The 20,084-nt window shown below is 50.3% G+C and overlaps 1 protein-coding gene across 6 annotated transcripts in view; it reads left to right on the top strand.

Moving 5' to 3' along the window:
* Nucleotides 1-3,255: 3,255 nt before the first annotated feature.
* Nucleotides 3,256-20,084, top strand: part of RRBP1 (ribosome binding protein 1) — a 50,538-nt gene continuing 33,709 nt past the window's right edge. For 3 of the 6 annotated variants that reach the window (XM_058287602.2, XM_058287599.2, XM_058287600.2), the window contains exon 1: nucleotides 3,333-3,471. The gene's annotated coding sequence lies outside the window, so the exon portion shown is untranslated. Of the gene's footprint in view, nucleotides 3,472-20,084 lie in introns of all 6 variants that reach the window. The other 3 variants (XM_058287598.2, XM_058287603.2, XM_058287601.2) reach the window with 3 other exon arrangements.

Here is a 20,084-nt window from a genome sequence, read left to right as displayed (position 1 = left end):
ACATCCACTTCCCTAGACTTACCAGCTTTGAAAATTTCGCCACATTTATTAAATCATTTTGTCTATTTTCGAAACATTTGAGAGTAGGCTGCATATATCACATTCCTTGATCATTTAATATTTCCAGGTATAATTCCTAAGAACAAGGATATTCACTTATGTAACATCATATCAAGTCCAATAAATTTAGCATTGATATACAGTACAATCCATATTCCATTGTTTTCAATTGTTCCTGTGATGTCCTTTTGGGCATCTCCTCCTCCATTATTTTGACTACCTTTTCAGACTCATCTCTTCCTACCCTCTCCCTCCCCTCCAGGCTTTAGCAATGTGCACAACCTGTGGTTACCCCCCCCGTGCCCCTTCCCAGGTACACCCTTCCCCCGCTCTTTGGTCTGGCGAACTCCCACTTCTCCTTCAAGCCTCCATTATCCCCACTTCTGTCCCCTTTAGTCTGGGTCAACGCCCCTGTCCGAGGGCTCCCCGATTACCTGAGACCTCTCCCTATAATCGCCCTGCCACATTGCGGTGCAGACACCTGGCGGTCCGTGAGAGCCCCTCACTGGCCTGTCATCTGGGGGACGGCAGGGACCTGCTTCCCAGGCTCCAGCCTGGTGCCTGGCACTGAGCAGCCCTGGCCCACAGGCTGGACCGTGAGATGGGATTTCCTGTGCCGCTACAGGAGGCCTGGTGATTGGCAGATGCTGGCAGCCTCGCTGGAAGCAGGAGGTTAAGGCAGAGCCAGCCACTCTGCGCCTGAGGGAAGCCCTTTGCTCTGTCCATCTAGTCCTGGTGGGGGTTCCAGAAATTTCCATGAAATGAAACCACTGGGCAGAGAGCAAGGCTGAAACCCCCTGATGAGGCTGTGCGGGGCGAAGGATGGGGTGTGCAGGTGGCAGCCGTGGCTGCAGAGACAGGCCACAACCGGGGAGGGGCAGCAGGCTGCCCAGCCCCAGCGAGCCCGGGGGAGGGAGGGTGATTTCTACACACAAAGCTGCGTGAGGATGCCCGGCGGTCCCCACGGCACAGCGGGGGTGGCAGGGGGAGGATAAGAGGCTGGGCGAGAGGAAAGGCTCAGGCACAGGCCAGGCTGCCCCTACGTATTGAGAAGTAGGCTGTCTGGAGGCCAAACCAAATATTGAATTATGGGAGGGCGGGAACAGAAGGGAGCCCTTTTGTGCAAACACCCCTCACCCTCAGGGACTTTGTGATCCTGTAATTCGTTTAATGATATTTACGGAATCTGTATTTCCTGAGCCTCCACTCTGTGCAGGCGCCGCGTCAGGCGCTGGGGTCAGGGCTGTGCAGACGACAGGGCTGTGCTCTGCCCACGCCCCTTGGTCCTCACCACTGGCAAGGGGCTTCTCGCTGCAAGCCGCTGCTGCTTCTCTGGCTGATGGGGTGGGGGAGAGTTAGAGCCCCTCCTTGGTCTATGAGGGATGGGGGTGGGTGGCTAAGAAATCCCACTTCCTCGCCCCCCAGCGGGGCCTCTCTGGGGTGTGCCCCACCCGGTCTCCTGGCATTACCCAGGGACATTGGGCCCCGGCTGCCCACGGCAGTCACTTGCTTGGTTTAGACTCTGTGGCTCTTCCCAGCCGGGTCTCATTGCCCACTTCTCCACCAGGGTTTCCCGCGATGACACCCCCCCCCCCCCCAACCCTCCTGTCAGGATCTGCTTCTGGGAAAACCTAAACAAAGACAAGCAGTGAAGAAGATAAAGAGGGCCCCTGCCCACAGAGGGGCTCCGCAGGCTCCGTGGACGCCTCGGCCTGCTCGCGCAGCCCTGGACGGTGCATCAGGCACTCGGCAGACAGTGGTAGGGGGTGACCGCACGGGTCTCCTCCGTCGCACCCACAGGGGGCAGCGCATTCCCCCAGGGAAGGAGCGCGCCCCGGTCAGAGGCGAGGCGGCTCCCCCACGGGCAGGTGCAGCTAGTCGGGGGCAAGTGCCACGCAGAAGCTGGAATTCTTGACTTGGATTTCAAGCCGGAAGCTCACCCTCGGAAAAAGGCCGAGTGTCAAAAGCGACTTCAGGCTAATTTCCGGGGATTCATCCCTAAGGAGCTCAGGAACTGCACAGTCAGGAACGAACACGGAACGAAGGGGAAGTTCGAGCCCGCCCCTCGGCATTCCCTCGCGCCCCATCTTCCTCACAACGAGGACAGTACCAAGGACAAACGCGGGTGACCTTCTCCCAGAAAGAGGCACGAGAAGAGGATTCTGCAGCCACAGGGGTCAGGAAGTGGGGTGGGCCCGAGCCGGCCGCCGCCGCCCGCGTGGCCCCTGAGAAACTGCGATTTCCAAGAGGCTGGTTTTGGCTCCAGCTCAAAGGCTTAAGTTTAAGAGACACTGATAGAACGGCTGAAGAACCCGCCCCCAATTATTTCAGTTGACCCGGTGATAAGAGAGTGTGGTCCCGTAGTGGGGGCACGTCACGTGGGGAGGAAAGAGCATTTGCTCGGGTTCTGAGAACCGCGGTGCGCTCTCCAGAAGGTGGGCTGTGAGTAACGGTCCGGGCTTGGCCACTATCTCCGACAGGCCGTGGGCGCGAAACGCCCCCCTCCATCACTTGGGCCCTTCCCCCGCAACGCCTCCACCGACTCGAGGAAATCCTTCCCGGGGCTGACTGCGGTCTCTGAAGACGGCCCTCCCCGCCTGACGCCCGCAGAACGCGTCCTCACCCCCGGAAGCCGGAGGGGGCGCTGCTTCGGGGAAAGTTAGTTGGCTTGAAAGCAGGCATCTCCCCGGGCAGTTCGAGGATGGTGCGACCCCGCCCAGAGCGACACCCACCGCCACCTCAGCGCGGAGCAGCCGGCCTAGGGTCAGCGGGATTCGAACCCTCGGCCGCCGAGCGGCGGAGGGAGCGGCCAGTCCTGGCGGAGGCGGGCGGGAGCCGGAGCCTGCGAGCGGCACCTCGGGCCCGGGTGGGCGGGGCCGGCGGGCGACACCCCTCCCACCCTGGCAGGCGGGGCCTGTCGGCTCCACCCCGCCCCCGCGCAGGGCCGAGAGCCGCTGCCGCGCGGCCCCGCCCCGCCACGGCCCCGCCCACCGCGGCTCCCCGCAGCTCCTCCCCTCTCCCATTGGCCGAGCCGGAGACCCTCCTTTCCGTCCAATGGCGGCAGCCGCGGCCCGGCCGCCCGCGGCCTGACTGGCCAGCGGCCGGCCGAGTGGCGGGGCGCGGGCCAATGGGGAGAGGCGGCCCGATGAATGGCTGGCCCGGGTGGGGAAGGCAGGAGGCGGCGATCCCGGCGGAGGGGGCCGTTCGCCAGCTCTGAGGCAGAAAGTGCCACGACTCCACACGCGCGCACGCAGGCAGCGAGCGGCCGGCGCGGGCGGCGGACGGGGCGGACGGCGTCGGGGGCTCGGCGTCTGCAGCTGGTCGGAGGCGGCTTCTCGGCCGGCTCCTCTCTCACGGCTCCGCGGCGGCGCCTCTGCCCTCCCGCTCTCGCTCCCGCGTCCCCGGCTGCAGGTAAGAAACTTGGCCGGGCCCTGCAGCGGCGACGGCTGCGGGGGCGGCGCGTGGGCCGTCGGGGCGCCGGGGCCGGGGCGGCCGCCCGCGAGAGACACGTCTCCTGGCGGCCCCTCCCCCGGCCGCCCGCCGCCGCCGCCGCCCCTCGGGCCGGCCGGGTCTGGGGGGCGTGGGCCGGGGCCGGGCCCGCGCCGGGGCGGTGTCCGGCGCGCCCCGCAGCCCGCCCCCGCGGCCCTGGGTGTCGGGACCCCCGCGGCGGCTCGGGCGCGGCGTGGGGCCCGGGGCCGGCGCCCCCCTTCTCCCGCCCGGCCTGGCCGTCGGGCCGGCCCGCGCGCTCCCAAGTTGGGCCAAGAAAGTTGGCGGTGGGGCGGGCGCGCCGCGGCGGAGGAAGGGGTTAAGCGCCGGGCAGCGGCCGGATGACGTTGCGGGCCCGGAGCCCCGGCCGAGGGCTGGGGGGGCGGGCGGAAGGCGGCGGAGGCCGGCGCGGGCTGGGGTGCGGGCCCCGCCGGCCGCCCGCCGGGGCTGGAGGGGCTCGCGGCAGGCGCGGCGCCCCCGACGGCGTGGGCCAGGGCCGCGGGACCGGGGCCGAGCGGCGGCGTCCGGGGTCCGGGCGGCCGCGGTGGCAACTTCCCGGAGTGCGGGAGGCGGCTCCCTGCTCCCCCTGGTGGCGGGGCTGGGGGCGCCGTTTCCCCGGCGGGGCCGCGCGGAGCCCGGCGCGAGGGCGCCCGGCGGAGGGACGGGGCGCGCCAGCCCCTGCCCACCCCCGAGCCGGGGGGCCCCGATGCCTGGGCCGGCGAGGCCAGGCCCGGGAGGAGGGCGGGCGTCTCCGGCCCCGCGCGCCGGCCCACCAGGCTCCCCGGGCTGCGCCCTGGGCAAGGGGAGGGCGAACTGGGGACCCGCGCACCCCATCGGGCATCCGGGATGCTTCCGGGACCCCCTTCCCCAAATTATAAGTCATCTCTTGTACTTCTGAATGATAAAGTGACTTCCGAAATCCCGGCCCGCCGGGGGTGACCTCCATCCAGCTCGGGTTTCAGTTTCCCCGTCTGAAAAATGGGGTTCTTAATTGTGACTCCATCAGGTACAAGCTGTGGAGACCCAGCACGTGGAGGAAGTGGTCAACAAGCGTTGGCTCTTACTGTTGGATGAGATTTAGGGCCGTGGGGGACGTCAGAGGAAGGGGTCCCATGTGCTTCCGTGGACGTGGGGCTTGCAGAAGTCACAGGGTCTGGGTTTGTCGCCATATGCAGTGCTTGCCCGACCGGCCTCTCTGAACGTCAGATTCCTTATCAGTTCCCTGGAGATAGTACCACCCTTTGCACGGTAGGATCCGAGGTTTGCAGGAAGTGCGGGGGAATACTGGGACCTTGTGCAAACAGAAGGCAGTTTAGCAATAACTCCCTGGAAGTCAGAGGTCAAGAGAGACTGGGAAGCATCACGGAAGTGAAATGGGGAAACTCTTCCAGGGACCTCCCTTGAGGGAAGGCCAGCCTCCTGCCCCCCACTTCACGCCACCTGGGGGCAGGAGGCATGTGGACGGCATTTCCTGGGCCTCACATCCCAGGCTAGGGAGCCTTCAGAGTTGCCGCTGCCACAAGGCCTGAAAGACCAAGGGCAAGCGTTCCCAGGAGAGACAACTGCATTTCCACCAGCTCTGTCCAGCTGGGGGCTGCCTCCTGCCATCCCCTCCTCCCTCCTCCTTCCTGCCCTCATCTCTCTTAAATTCCCGTTGATCTGCTACCCAGAGACATTTTGTGGTCCTTCAGTTTGCTCCTTTCTGTGGTGATGTCTTAGTTTCATTTTGAATTTCCAGGTGTCAGCCCCACTGGGACCTGCCTAACCTGTTAACCGTCCAGGAAGAAGTTTCCGATTCTGAGATCTGGAGATGCCACTTCCCTCTCCCTTTAAGCAAAGAAGGAAAGGTGGGGGCAGACCTCCTAGTAGGCTAGGACTTCCTTTACAGGGAGCAGGAAGCCTGGCTGGCAGGGCCCCTCAGCCAGCTGAGGCGGGAGGAGATGAGAAAAGGATCTTGGGATTGGGAAGCAGGGAGTTCCCTGTGGATGGAGCTACAGGTGCCATGCTTTAACAGAGCGCCTTTCTTTCAGTTAGGAGTTGGTCTCTGAACATCTATAAGCAGATTAAGAAGTTAGGATGGTGCTTTTGAATAGTTTTTGGTGGTGGGAAAGTTTTAAATAAATCCTGAATCATTGAGTCACATTTGAGTAATTATGCTCTCTGCTGAGATGAGCCCAAACTCAACAAGCTGCAATAATTATATAGCACCAAGCTCTGTTTCGATGGTTGAATACAAATGATATAATTGGAATATTGGCTGATGATGTAGCAGGGATCCCGGGCTCTTCTTGCTTTGGCTAAGAGATGAATGACACCTAAGCAGGGCATCGACAGTTCGAGACATCAGATTTTTCTTTGTCAAAATCCTATTTTGGAAGGGAAAAAAAAGTAATGGTCAGTCAGAATCATGAAGGCAGGGACTATATTGTCCATTTTTGTAAATCTCGGGCCTGTGGTGGTTAAGGCCTGGCCCATGAGACACCCGCTAAGTATTGGCCAAATGAAGCAGACAGCCTTACCTGTGAAAATGTTTTCGGTAGCTCTCCTACTTTGTTGGAATAAATGAAGCCGAGCCCAACTTGATTTTTAAGGTTCACTGTTTAAAATTGGATTCTACCACTTTGGCATACAGTTAGGCCTCACGAGGACGAACCCACCCCACGGCAGGTATGTTGCTCCCATTCAGTGGATGAGAATGGGAGGCTTAGCAAGGCAGGCTGTCAGGCCCGTCCCTGTTGCCTGCTGCCAGATGACACGGGCACAGCCTTCCAAAAGCCCTGGGTTCTTCACCTTCTGAAGGAGTTCGTGGACCGAGAAGGCCGAAGTTCAGAGCTTCAGCGGATGGATGGTGGGGAAGGAGTTGAAACTGGCAGTGCCAGAAAGTACTTTCATTTCATTTCTTTAGCGAGTGCGCGCTGTGTGCTGGGCCCGGGAGCACTGCAAATGTGAGCAAGTGAGGCCTGATGCTTCCCGGAGCAGCTGCGCCCAGAGCAGGGCTGCCCAGTAGGGTACCTACTAGCCACATGCAGCTATTTAAGTCAAATTATGGGTTCAGCTTAGTAATTTACATAAAATGAAATGTTAAATCAATTAAAATCAGTTTCTTAGTCATATTAGCCACATACTGGTCAGCACAGATTTAAATCCTTTCTGTCATCGCAGAGTTCTCTTGGACAGCCCGGGTCTAGATGTAGTTTGTATTCTCTAAATATTCAAGGTTCTGCTCTTCTTCATCGCTTAGAAATATTAGGTCCAATCATATGAAACTGCCCGTGTTTTGGTCAAAAACAGTTGACTAGTGCAATTCATAAAACAGTTTCACCTAAGAAGATATTCCCTTTAGAGAGTCATTCCCAGTATCTTGGTGCGCATTGCCAATTACATACCAAGAAAAAGAAAAAAAAGGAGGTGGATGGAGGTACAGCCCAGAGGGCCTGCCCTGGAGATCTGAACCTAATGCCAGCAGCGTCAGAAAGGTCAAATGCACCAACCATGGACAACGGATGGGAAGTAAGTAGCCAGCATACAACTTGTAGTGAAAATAAATATTAATTCTAAGTGAGAGAGCCTGGCAAGGATGGCCACTTAGTATTAAAGGAAATTAACTCAGTGACTTCCTAGGGGACTGTTTCCTTAGGCAGACAAATTCTAAATGAGTCTCCTGAAACGGGCAGCTAGACTGGCAAGCTAAAAATCAGCAATACCTACTGTGTTTAAGTGCCATAAGTAGAGTATACTCCCACCTGTCTAGTGGGAAGCAACTTTATAAATAACCTTTTGTAATTTCTAAATTAGATTACTTTGGCAGGGCTGGAGTATTCCCCCCCAAAAAAACCAAAACAAAACACCTTACATAATCCAAGATGCTGGAGTTTTCATACTTGGCTGGCATAAATTGTTTTCTGGGCCAGTGGCTATTTGCAGGGCTCCGTTATACTACATAAAACTTTGAAAGGATCAGCTTGATAGTATTTGGGAAGAATGTTGAATTCTTGGCCGTGGCTGTACTGGTGGGCTCATTTTAGTACTGAGTGTAACGTGAAATCAAAGCTAACTTTAAACAAAAACCCATGAATGGTGGGCAACTGTGTAATCTCTGGGTCAGAGTGTAGGCCCACCGAGATTGTGCTGGAAGTTTTCAGCTGTTATAGTGATAATGAATATCATCTGCTGGTTGAAAAAAGTGGAATGAAAGATCCTCTTAAACCCAGCCCTTGAATTCAAAACCCTGTATGAAGGGCTGTCTTGAGCCTGGCTCCAGACTGGTGCCCTGCGCGGGCTGCGCCTGGCTGCACCTGGCTGCACCTGCATGCGCTTGGTGTGGCCAACCCCATGTTTTTAAACACTTGAGCCACCAGTTAGAAATAGAGACATTTTTTCTTTAAGAGGTAGATTTGGGGGTTCTCTGGGGGAGGGGAAATAAAAGGAATTTCTGGCCACACCAGAACTCCTTTCTTGCCTGGCAGCGCTTGCCTGTGGCCGCCCTTTGTGGACAGGGCACTTGTTCTTCACCAGCATCTCCTGTGTTTACATGACCCACTTGGCACCCACCGGGAGGGCACTGTCCAGTCCAGCAATCGAGAGCAAGGAGGGGCTGGGGAGCATGGGGGTGTAGCCTGAGTCGTCTCTTGCCTCGCCGAAGCATGGAGCCGCAGGAGAAGCCCTGGTTGGGAGTTCTCATCCCAGAAATAAGTGGTGTGACCTTGGACATGACCCTTCTCCCTGGGCTTTGATTTCCTCCTCATGTAACAGGAATTAGACCAGATGGCTCCCTCCTTCGAGAGGTTGAGCCACAGAGCTCAGTTTATCCCTTAACTCATACCTGTGTCCCAAACATCAGCGAATCCTCTCTGTTATCCCTTCGAAATACTGCCCAAATCTGACCTTCTTCACCATCACTGCTGGCACCCCCCCCCCCCACCGGGGTCCAAAGCCCCCTCACTAGCCTGGTTTATTTCGGTAGCCAATGAAGTGTTCTCCCTGCATTTCCCTCAGCAGGTCAGCTCATGGGGACCCTCTGTTTGAGACCCTCCTAGGCCGAAGTCTTTACCGTGGCCTACAAGGGCCCCAGTTTCTCTCTGACTTCACTCCCACCACCCACCCTTGCCCTCTGCCGCAGCCACGTTGGCCTCTTCCATGTCCCTTAGTCAGACGCCTGCCTCAGGGCCTTCGCACTTGCTCTTCCTGCTACTGGGAAGCTTTGTCCCCGGTGAGCACATGGCTCGTCCCCCAGATCCTTCAGGTCAGTGAGGTGTTACCTCCTGGACTCCCTTAAAATCACACTCCCGTCCCCATCCTGTCCCCCCTCCCTGTTGCATTTCTCTGCTTCACTTTCTCTTCACTCACAGCCACATTTGTGACTTCCTTTGTCCGCCGCCGCCTCGAGAAGGAACCTAAGTTCTCCCAGCACAGGGTTGTGTCTGTTCTGTTCCCTGAGGCAGCCCAGGGCCTAGAGCCGTGCCCAGAACACAGTCACCCCAGCTTTGCCGCGCTCCTGGGGCGAGAGGGTTTCCAGTGTCCCTGTTCCGGGCGTGGGTTGTCATTTCGTCTCAACTAGTCAGGATTCGTAGAGCGTCAAAGAGAAACACAAAAGCATAGTCTAAGGCCAAATGCAAGTGATTTGGGGATCGCATCCAGCAGGCCCCAAATGAGAAGTTGACAGTTGCACGTTGTAGGGGACACTGTCAAGTGGGGTGATCCCCACTCTGCCCACAGAGGCCCGGGGTTTGCAGTGACTGGCTAGGGAAGGCACCCCACCCCGGCAGGCTGCCTGTCCCCCCGGGTGGTGCCCGTTTCTGCACAGCTCCTCGCGGGTCTCGGGGTGCCTGGCTGCAGGCCCCTGCTTCCCTGGGCGGCCGACGAGCAAAAGGCGGGCCTTAGGTTTGACCAGTGTCCGGCCTGCTACGGAAAGAGGTAGGTTCAGTGTTCAGTGCGCAAAGAAAGTGAACCTTAGTGGGAGGGGAGAAGAATTCTCTCGGTGGCAGCCGGTTCTCGCCGTGGTTGGTTTTGTCAGGTGAGGACCAAGAGGAACCTAGATTTAGCGGCCTGCCTCACCTCAGGGCGCTGGCTCCTCCAGGAGGACAGCGTGGAAGCCCAGGCCAGGTGCCACCCCTCTTCACTCTTGTCTTCTTACTTTTGCCTTTAGGCAAAGAAATGAAAAGTAGAGTCTCTTTAGTGGGAGGATCTCATTTTACCTGGAAAGGTGAAAGCCCCAAGCCCAGGGGTATGTTTTTCTGGAACTGCTCAGTCAGTGGTTAATGAATGCACAGCCCACCTGAATAAGAACCTTTTTTTTTCCTGGATCAAGACTGATCTTGAACAGGAATTAGATGCAGCTTTATTTCTGTGGAATACATTTCCATTTCCTTGTTCCTTCTAGGTATTTGTAGTAATTAGAAAGAGCTGTAATTTTTGGAATTTAATAATAATCACAGTGATTGAGGGAAGGAGTCAATGCTGAAGAATAAATGAACTATTGAATCCCTCAATGAAAAGTCTTGCTAGTGCTGGGTCAGGGGGCGTATATAAGGTCACCTTGAGCCCCGCCTCTCTCTCCCGCCTTCAGCTGCTTCCTCCTGAGGTCTGCACAGTGAGATGATGCGAAGACGGTGGGAGCAGTGCAGCTGACTGGGCGCTGTGAGGTCGCCACCCTCCTCTCGGTCAGGAGGTGGCTCTCCACCTTGACCCCACCCCAGTTCCCTCCTCTCCCTGGTGGGAGCAACGTTGTGTCTGGACTAGACACCCAGGAGAGATGCTCGGCATAAGAGAGCTCCTGCAGGGCCAGGTGACATGTCCTCCTACTGAAGGTGACGTGTAGATTGAGCCCTTTATGGGAGTTAAAAATGCATACACACACGAAAAAAAAAAAAGGAAAAAAGGAGAAAATGCATTTACAGAAACTCACTGTAACAAGTCTCCAGCGCAAGAGACTATCTCTGCCCCTCCCCCACTCCTCCCTCCAAAGTGCCTCGTTTGCCCGTCCCCAGGGGTGGCTGCCCTCCTGATTCTACTGTTGAGTGTTTCCCGTGCTTGCGCTTTGTCAGTAGCATCCCATGGCACGTGCCCTTTTGGTCATGTGTGAGGTTCATTCGTGCTGTGGTTGGTTGGTTGGTTGGTTCATTCCTTCATTCCTTCTCGTTGTTGTGTAGTATTCCCGTATGTGGATATACCAGTTTATCTGTTGTACTGTAGACGTGTCCTTGCAGTTCCACTTCGGGGCTGCTACAGGCAGTCTTGCCATGAGCAGTCTTGCCGCTGTCTTTTGGTGAGGATTTGTCGCGCTTCTGCACCTAAGAGTGGAATTGCAGGGCCTGCGGGAGACATACGCTCAGCTTTAGAAGAAGGTGCCAGACTTTTCTCCCCAAAGTGCAGTACTCCCACCAGCAGTCCAAGAGTTGGAATGTGTTGTAAAATGGCTGACTCTAAAAAGTGGCCAGAAAGAAGGCTGTTACCATTGATACTAAATAAATACTTCACTCCTGCTGAAGTTCTCCTGCCAGAGAGATGGGAATGTTTGGCTGGTGGCATTTGTGGATCAGAGATGGGGCTTTACAGAGATGCTGTGAAAGAGAACATGAGGGCCAGGTTTTAATGGCAATGTGTGAGTGCTGGCGCTAGCCCACAAGCCAGCTCCTCCTGGAGTTCAATGAAGGGAGAAGTCAGCAGAGCTCTGATCTCGAGATTGACTTCTTCATCTGGTAGCCCCCACCCCTACCCCCAGGTTAATGCAATGAGTTAAGAAGTGGAGCAATCGCAAGTCAGGTACTTTTCAGCCCTGGCCCATTTCTAATCAGAAAATCCGCCCCCCTCCTGGGATACTCTGCAGGCACCACTCCTCCTGGGACCCAGGTATGGCAGCGGTGAGATTCGGAAACGTCGGGTGGTACTGCCGCTTCATCCCTTTTTCTCTGAGACTGTGTTTAGCCAAAGTCTTAGATAAACAGTAGCTTGGAGATGGAGTGGCACTCTTATTTCTGGTGATAAGGTGGGCAGGGTTGTCTGAACCCATCTTTTGTCTTGGGTGGGGTGCGAATAGTGCTCCATAACAGATTTGAAATGGAAAAACACAATAACAAAGACCTTCTGAAAAGCATGGCTCAGAAGATCTGGAGAAAGATAATGAGGCCAAAATCTCAGGGAGAGAAGGGTGAAGGTGAATTAAAAGTAAGCCCCTCCTGCCTCCCTCCCAGCTCCCTCCAAGGAAAGCTGTAGGGTGCAGAGCAGAGCTGGGGGACGGGTGGGGGCATCCTGAGAAGTTGGTGCTCACAGGTTGTCCCTCCTGCCAATTATATGACTTTAGAGTTGACTTGGGCAGGTAGTACCTTTGGGCTGGTCCAAAAGCAAGCAGGTCTTTGAAGGGCTGCACCTTCGTCATGTTTCTTAAATTTCCAAAGGGAAATGAGCAGTCCCTAGTTCGCAATAACCCAGTCTGAAGGATATACAAGGCCCTGTGAGTCAGGGCCCACAGGAACAGGCCAGTGAGGACAGGAGTGAAGGGAGACATGGACAGGCTAGAAAGCATGACTACTCACCATGTTAGAGAAGATGAGTAATGGTGACACATTTCGAGCAAAACTGATGGAGAAAAAGGCACAAATAATATCAAATATGTAAAATGGGACTCATATACCCATGTTTTAGACATTAAAAAGATAAAAGGTTATTATGAACAACTTGACTAAAGACTAAATAAAATCCTATATATATATATATATATATATATATATATATGAAATATAAAATATTCAGAGGCGGGAACTTTACCACACATCAAAAATGGAACATGTCTTTTTTTTTTTTTTTTTTACCTCTATATGGCAAATTCTGACATCATAAATAAATTTCTAGAAAAATAACACCAAACCAAGAAGAGATAGAAAATGTGCATAATCCTATAATTAATAAAGAAATTGGATCTGTTTGCAAGTCTTCTCACAGAAAATATGAGGCCTAGAGGGCTCTACTAAGTGTTTCAAGACTAAGGGGAGCGGGTGTGGCTTGAGCAGTCCAGTGCCTGCCGCCCACATGGCAGCCCCTGGATTTGGTTCCTGGTGCCCCCTAAAAACAAACAATAAGCAAAAAATGAAAAAACCAACTCAGGAGCCAATGTGGTTCAGTGTCTGTGTGCCGGCTTCCCATATAAGGTCTGGGGTTCAATCCCCAGAAGAAGAAGAAAGAAAGAAAAATAGGGAACCCACTCCAAATCATTTTGATGCCAGCTTGTTATGAAACCTGACAGGGGGGAGTGGATATGGCTCAAGTGGTTGAGCAACTGCTTCCCATGTGGGGGATCCCGGATTTGGTTCCCTGTGTCTCCTAAAAACAAAGCAAGCAAATAAACAAAAAAAAAAACAACTCAGGGGAGCCAATGTGACTCAGTGGTCGAGTGCCAGCTTCCCACATACAAGGTCCTGAGTTCAATCCCCAACCCCAGTACTTCTAAAAAACAGCAAAAACTTGACAGAATAGTAGAAGAGAAATCTATTGGTTCATCTCATATCTGAAAATACAAACAAAGCCAAATCCAGCTATGTATAAAATGACTAAATTATACTAGGACTGCAAACTTGGTTGAACATTAAAAAATAAGCTTATGTTCATCTCCTACACTGTTACAGGAGAATAATGATTACCTTAATAAATAGAGAAAAAATGATAAAATTCAATGTCTATTCATACAAACTAGAAGTAAAAAGCAACTTTTTTATCCTGATAAAGATAGCTACAAAAAGCCTGTAGCAAACAACACACTAAAAACAACAAGGCACCTAAAGCTTCCCATTGGAACCATGGGTGCCTGCTGTCATCCCCTTTCCCCAGTGCACTCTTAGAGGTCCCACCCTGTGCAGAAAGGCAAGAAAAAAATGAGCAAAAGGTATGAGGATAGGGAAAAACTGTCATTCACGGGTGACATGCTCATATGTAGAAAATTTTTAAAACGCTACAGGTGTATTACTAGAATTAAGAGTTTGACAAGGGTATTGGGGGGAAAAATCACCCTGCGGTAATCAGTTACATGTCTGTATACCAGCAACAAGGCAACAACGAAAAGAAGCATAAAAGACACACCATTAGCAATAGCATAAAAACGATAACTCCCCAGTTGTGTAAGATTCTTTCCTCTGTTGGAGTTACTTGTGTTTCTCTGTTTAGATTTAGTCCTCACAGGGCATCCACATAAATTAACTATCCCCGTGTGCTGTTTAGGAAATGTTTTGTTCAGCAGACACTTACTGAATACTTTGGATGTGCTATGGTTTGATTGGATACAGTGCCTGACAGACAGAGCCCTGCTTCCTGGGGCTTTAATGTCTACTGCAATAAGAATTCTGGTCTGGACTAGGACATCTTAATTGCTCATGTCCATTTTGAGAAGTCAGAATTCCTGATCCCTGCCTTCTATGCATGTTGTCTTCATTAATTAGGTGAAACCTTTAGGCATCTTGTAAGTTCTTAAAAGGTCTGGGTCTACTTAAATACCCACTTTTCCAAAGATTATTATTTTGGAGAAACACAAAAACATGCCAGTTCTTTATTTTTTCCCCCTCAGGCATAGAAATTGAATCTGAAATGGCCGATGAATAAGCAAAGGCTTATAATAGAATGCGTTTCTATTTTTAGGGTTTCAGTCCTTTAAAATGAGTAGCATTGTTTCTTTAAAATGGGAAGTCAGTTTATTTCCATTCTCTTAAAATATGAAATAAATTATTTCAGAATCCATCTTTTACTTAATGTATTTTCTTTTTGTTTTCTCTGGGGGAGGGAAGCCAGAGATTACACTTAAAATTTTAGATGAAATAATCTGAAAACCTTCTTTGCCAAACATTTAGATATGTTAGATAAAGTTAATAAGCATTCTTTAAAAAGCATAGATGGTCTTGAAGGTGGTGAAAGAGATTGCCAGAGGCCATAAACTAAGGCTGAGAGAGAGTCTGGGACCAGAGCTATAAGCAAACCCTGAGTTGAGGGTGGGGAATTGTGAGCCAGAGTCAGCCTGGTGCTTTAATTTTAATGTCCAGGTGGGAGTAGAAACCAAGCCTTCCCTTGCACACCCCGTGTAAACCCTGAACTCTTGAAGGGCTACACCCTTGAGGAAAAGACAGACCAGAAAAATGTCTGCCCATGCTCAGGGAGAAGACATGTGAGAGCTTATCTATTTTGTCTGGTGCAGAGGAGGTAAAGTCTCCTGAGAGTTTGCAACAGGAGAACCATGTCGCATGTAAAAGTTGGTCCTTGGCTGCTGATTTCTCAGCAAGCCCAGAGGAACAAAGATAAAATAGCTCTTGAGGGTCCGCAACTCAGCCCGTACAAGATTTTCACTATTGAAACCCCATTAAAGATGAAGCCATAATACTAAAGCACTAATAAGGGTATGAAAGAAGGTAATGAAAAATAGAAAAGGATTTTTTAAAAAATAACACGGGGAGAAAAGCAGGCAGACTTGGGGAAAAAACAGACTAACTCAAAGGACTGATTATAGAGCTGGTTAGATTCAGCTGTAGAGCGAATTAGTGAAGCGGAACATGTGTCTGAGGAGTCTTCCGAAGCAGCAGTGCAGAGAGATCAAGGTCTAATTAGGGTTTCTGCTGAGAAACAGTAGGGGCAAGACAGTTTCCAAAGAACTCCATGGCCAAGGGTTTTCCAGAATTGGTGAGACTTGACTCCTCAAATTCAGAAAGCATAGTAAGTCTGAATAAGATAAAATAAACACCTGAATGTATTTTCTGAACCCTTAGAATCCCAAAGATGGATCTTAAAAGCAGTGAGAGATTTTTAAAAAAAAAAAGGTCCCACAAAGGAATGCACATTGTCTGACAACTTGTCAATGAAGAATGAGCTTGAAATAAGGAAAATTTCTCAGCGCTTTAAGGACTGAGGAATTTTATCAAGAAAGTACTTAGGGAAGAAGGAAGACCCAGAAGGAAGGAGTGAGATGCCAGAAGCAGTGATGAACAAATGGGTTGGTGAACATTTGGGTCGTGGAACTAAGCATCCGCGTCTAGAACAGGTGTGTGTGCTGGGGGAGCACTGACTGGGGGAGAGCTGAAGACGTCAGACCGAGGGCACCGAGTCAGGCCTTCTGTGTTCTTCCATTAGACAAGTGACTGGAGGCATTCCTGAAATTGGGTCAAGTATGCATGTTAGAAATGTAAGGGTAAAAAGTGTTTAATAGTCCTTTTAAAACAAATATTGCTCACTAAAAATGTAGAAATAGAACGTATAACTTTCAAACCATAGAGGAAAAGGGAGGACTAAATAAAATTGGAATAATCCAGTAAAATGCAAGAAAGCAGAAAGTAAGTAAAGAAATAGTGTTGTAAATAGGAAGCACAAAATAAGGGTAAAAATGAATCCAATTTATATGGGAAATCATAATAAATGTTGATGGACTAAACTTACCAATTAGAGAAATTGCCACCCTGATCTTAAAATCCAGCTATCTGCTTTTTTTAGGGGAAACACTTAAACATATGTTCTTAAAACGTAAGAACATAGAAAGGTTGAAGGTAAAGAATTTTAAAAGATTCCAGGCTAATATTATCCCCAAAGTTTATATAACTTGATTAATAATCACAAACTAGACTTTAATGAAAAATAATCATTACTGGTAATAAAGAGGATCATTATATAATGGGGGGGGGAATCAAGCACTTCACCAGGAAAATGTAACAATTTTTATTTTTACCCAATGATATGGTCTCCAAATAAAGCAAACCTGACAGATTCCAAGTTGACATTGACCCTGCACTCCATGGAATATATATGTATCTATATAAATTGACCATACACACATGAAAAATTTGACCACAATCCAGCAAAATTCACCACACATCATATAATCTAAATCAGTGTTTTTCAAACTGTAGACCTAACTGATTACCAAAATCAGTTTAGTTGATTGTGAAATAAACCTTTTTAAATGTTTTGATGGCCTAGAAAATTCCAGCATACTAAGGTTGATTTCTTGTATACACATGTGCATATATATATTTATGTATGCTTATAATGACAGTTCAATCTTCCATACTAGGAAAGTTTAAGATACCGCTGACTCACAAGTCAGAAATCATTTGGGAATGAGGAAATAACTTAGAGCTAAGCAATAATGAAAATGCCATATGTCACAGCTCGTAGGATGGTACTACCACAGCAGCTAGAGCAGGGCTTCTTAAGAGGTCAATGAGCTTGAATTTAAATATTAAAAAACCACATTATTTTTGTGGGGCATGTTAGTGCAGGTGTGCTGTATTTATTAAATAAATGGACAGTATAGTGTGGACTTAGTAAGGGGTCCATGGTTTTCACCTGACTGGCAAAGGGGTACATGGAACAAAAAAGATTAAGAACTCCTGACCTAGAGGGAAAATTTCTTGCCCTAAATATTTGCTATAAGGAAAGAGAAAGGACTGAAAGTTAATAAATGCCCATTTATGGACTTGAACAGTAAACCAGTGGATCTTGAAAGGAGGAATAATAAAAATTAATTATATTGACTGGATTACAGACCCAAAGGCTGATTCTAGAATCATCATTGAAATTGAGTCTTAAATATCGGCCCTTTATCCACCCTCCCCACTCTAAGAAAAGATCCCCAAACACCGGGTCCTGACAGTTTTACAGGGAAAGTTCTTCCAAGTCTACAAAAAACAGATAACCCCAAATTTTACATTAACTGTTTCGAAGAACAGGAAAAAAGAGATGAGGCTTAGTTCATTTTATGAGACGAGAATGACCAAGAGTCTGAGAATGCACTCTCACCTTCCTCACTTAACACACAAATGCCACACGACAATGTGAATGAAGCAGATCCGGAGATGTCTTATCAAAGGAAAGAGCTACAACCCAGAAGCGGTGGTGGTTTTGGGAGTGTGGGGGGGTAGGGGAGGGGCCTCAGCCAAAGATGTGGCCTTGGTGCAGAGCATAGGTAATAGACTGATGGGAAAGCGTCGCGCCCAGGGACAGATCCCCACATGCTTTAACACTTTAAACCCGATGCCACAGAGACGAGCATGCCAGCCCGGGGTGGAGAGAATAGACTAGTCAGGAAATGGTCCTGGGTAATTAGACTGGGGGCGACAATTATATCACTATTTCCTGCCATCTACAAAAATAAATCCTGGGTGATTTTACACCTAAGTGGGAAGTCTTTAGAAGAAAAGGAGGGCAGCAAGACTTGTGTCTCAGCGTTTGCCTCCACACAGGGAGTGGGTGCATGGCAGGTGATTCGTTGTGGACCCTTTTGCTCCTCTTGGCTTCTTACCCATGGCAGTATTTGCCTCTTTACAACATAGACGAATAATCACTTAAAATTAAAGGAAAGGGACACGTTTTTCTTCTAAAAAGTAAAAGGAAACGGTCTATGACTGTGGAATAGTAGCGGTTAAACAAGAATGGCAAACCATAAGGCAAATATTAGTAAATTTCATTACATTAAAGAACAAGACTATTTTAAAGATACGATAAATTGAAAAGGAAACCACAGACTTAGCATGTCTAAAATAACAAGCGATTACTCTCCAAAATATGTAAAGAACACCTATAAACCAGAAGAAAAACAAAGACCAACAATCCAATAGGAAAATGGGCAAAGAGTCTGGACAGGTAACAGAAGAAGAGCTCTGAAGGACTAGCAGACATGGAAAATGCCCTTTCACATCCATCTGATTGGCAGCATGTTTAAATTTGACAATAGATAATAAAAAACAAACATACCAACAACAACAAAAAAAAAAAACTGGACAATAGAACGAGTTGGAGAAGAGAAAGGATGCGGTTTGCCAGTGGAGGGATAAACAGCCACGCCTCCCCAGGAGCCCTTGAGCAGGTGCCTCCTGTGGCTGCAGGGCAGCCGCCAGGTGTCTGTCCTACAGAAATGAGTGCACGTGCACAAGGGAGCATGATTTTAAAAACCTAAATGTGCATCCTAAGAGCAGGGATAATTTTTGCGGTCTAGTTATAATATAGGAATTAAAACGAGTGAACTCTAAAGCTATGTGTATTTATATGAATAAGTCTCAAAAACAAGGTTTAGCCAGAAGAATGTGCCAGGTAACACCCACAGTATGTCATTTACATAGCAGCTGGCAGCACGCAACGCAATGGTGTGTTTTGTTTGCAGAGGGGCACGTTTGTAATGGGAGTATATAATCCATGTGAAAACAGTAAATGACACATTCAGGACTTGGGTTCTCTGGGAGGAGAGGTGGTGTTATATTTCTTTTTTAAATACCTGAAGTAAATATGGCACAGAGTTCGGATATGACAGTGGTGGGTGGGGGATAAATGGACGTTCGTGCAGCCATGTCTGGTGGGGGGTCTGTTTTGTCATTCGTTTTGGTCTCCTGCCTTCCCGCTAAGTCAGCTCGTGCTCAGAGGTGGGTCCGCAGCTGTGCTCTTTTTCGCCCCCTCCCAGCCCCACCTCACCTCCCACCCCCCCACCCCTCAGCTTCTCCAGGCCCCCAGGAGCTGCTGAGGGTCCTTCACAAAACCTGTCCGAATCCCAATTGCCAAACTGGGCTGAACTGGCTTGGTTGGGCCACAAGAGTTATTAGTAAATATGGTCCATGCCTACGAGTTTGGGGCTTCCACTTATTTTTGGTCCCCAAGTCCTGGCTTCTGAGAACAGGAGGAAAGCCATTCTCCTGAGTTAGACACCTCATCTGGGAAGCCTGGTGAGGTGAGCTGGTGAGTTTCAGCCTGAGGAGACTGTCAGTGGCCCCAAGTCTTTGGGGCCTCCTGCCTCCTTCCTTTGTGGGGTCCCCATCTTTTTGCCACATGCTCCAAGCATACACGACCATAAGGGCAGCTAACATAAGTACAATTACTTATTTCCTAGAAGTTTCCAGAATTTACAAAAAATATAAGTTCTTTGTGGTCAGGCCGGACAAGGTTTGGGTGGGCACATCTGGCCTAATTGGTGCTCCTGGCCCAGCCCCGTGGGAAACCCTAGGAGAGGTGCTGGAAGTGGTTTTATCACAGTGGGAGCTTCAGGAGGGAAGCAGAAGAAAACTAATGACGAGAGCATCTTTGGGAGGCATCCCCAGGTTTATCATGTTTGAACCAAGACCTCCCAGGACATGTCTGGTCCCCCCCCAGGCCGGCTCCGCAGAGCGCAGCAGCTGTTCTTCAGAGGCCTTTGCTGTCGGGGGATCTTGCCTCAGCCTTATCTTCTCCCTGTATTATCACTTAAGGTCAGGGCTTTTTGTTTCCCTATGAAAGATTTTTTTAAAAATTCTAACTCAGGAATTCGTCTCGGTGATGATATTTCTTTTTAAAGCAACCTGTTCCGCTAAAGTTGGGAAGACATATTTGCGCTGCTATAAAACATAATTGGTGCACACTGCAGAGGAAAAATAGTCTCCCAAGTCTGCTTTTCTTGTACATGGGCTCCCAGCAGAGTTTTTTTTTTTTGTATCACATGTTTGCCTGACTCGAGTGCAATTAAAGGCTTTTTTTCCAACCTTGGCTTTTCTGCCTGGTTTTAGAAGTTGTAAACCACGAGCTAAACAGAGCTCTACAGTCCTCGGCGGTTAGCAGGC

This window comes from Dasypus novemcinctus, chromosome 24 (assembly GCF_030445035.2).
Source record: "Dasypus novemcinctus isolate mDasNov1 chromosome 24, mDasNov1.1.hap2, whole genome shotgun sequence".
NCBI classification, from domain to species: domain Eukaryota; kingdom Metazoa; phylum Chordata; class Mammalia; order Cingulata; family Dasypodidae; genus Dasypus; species Dasypus novemcinctus.
This window is presented reverse-complemented; position numbering and strand designations above follow the sequence as displayed.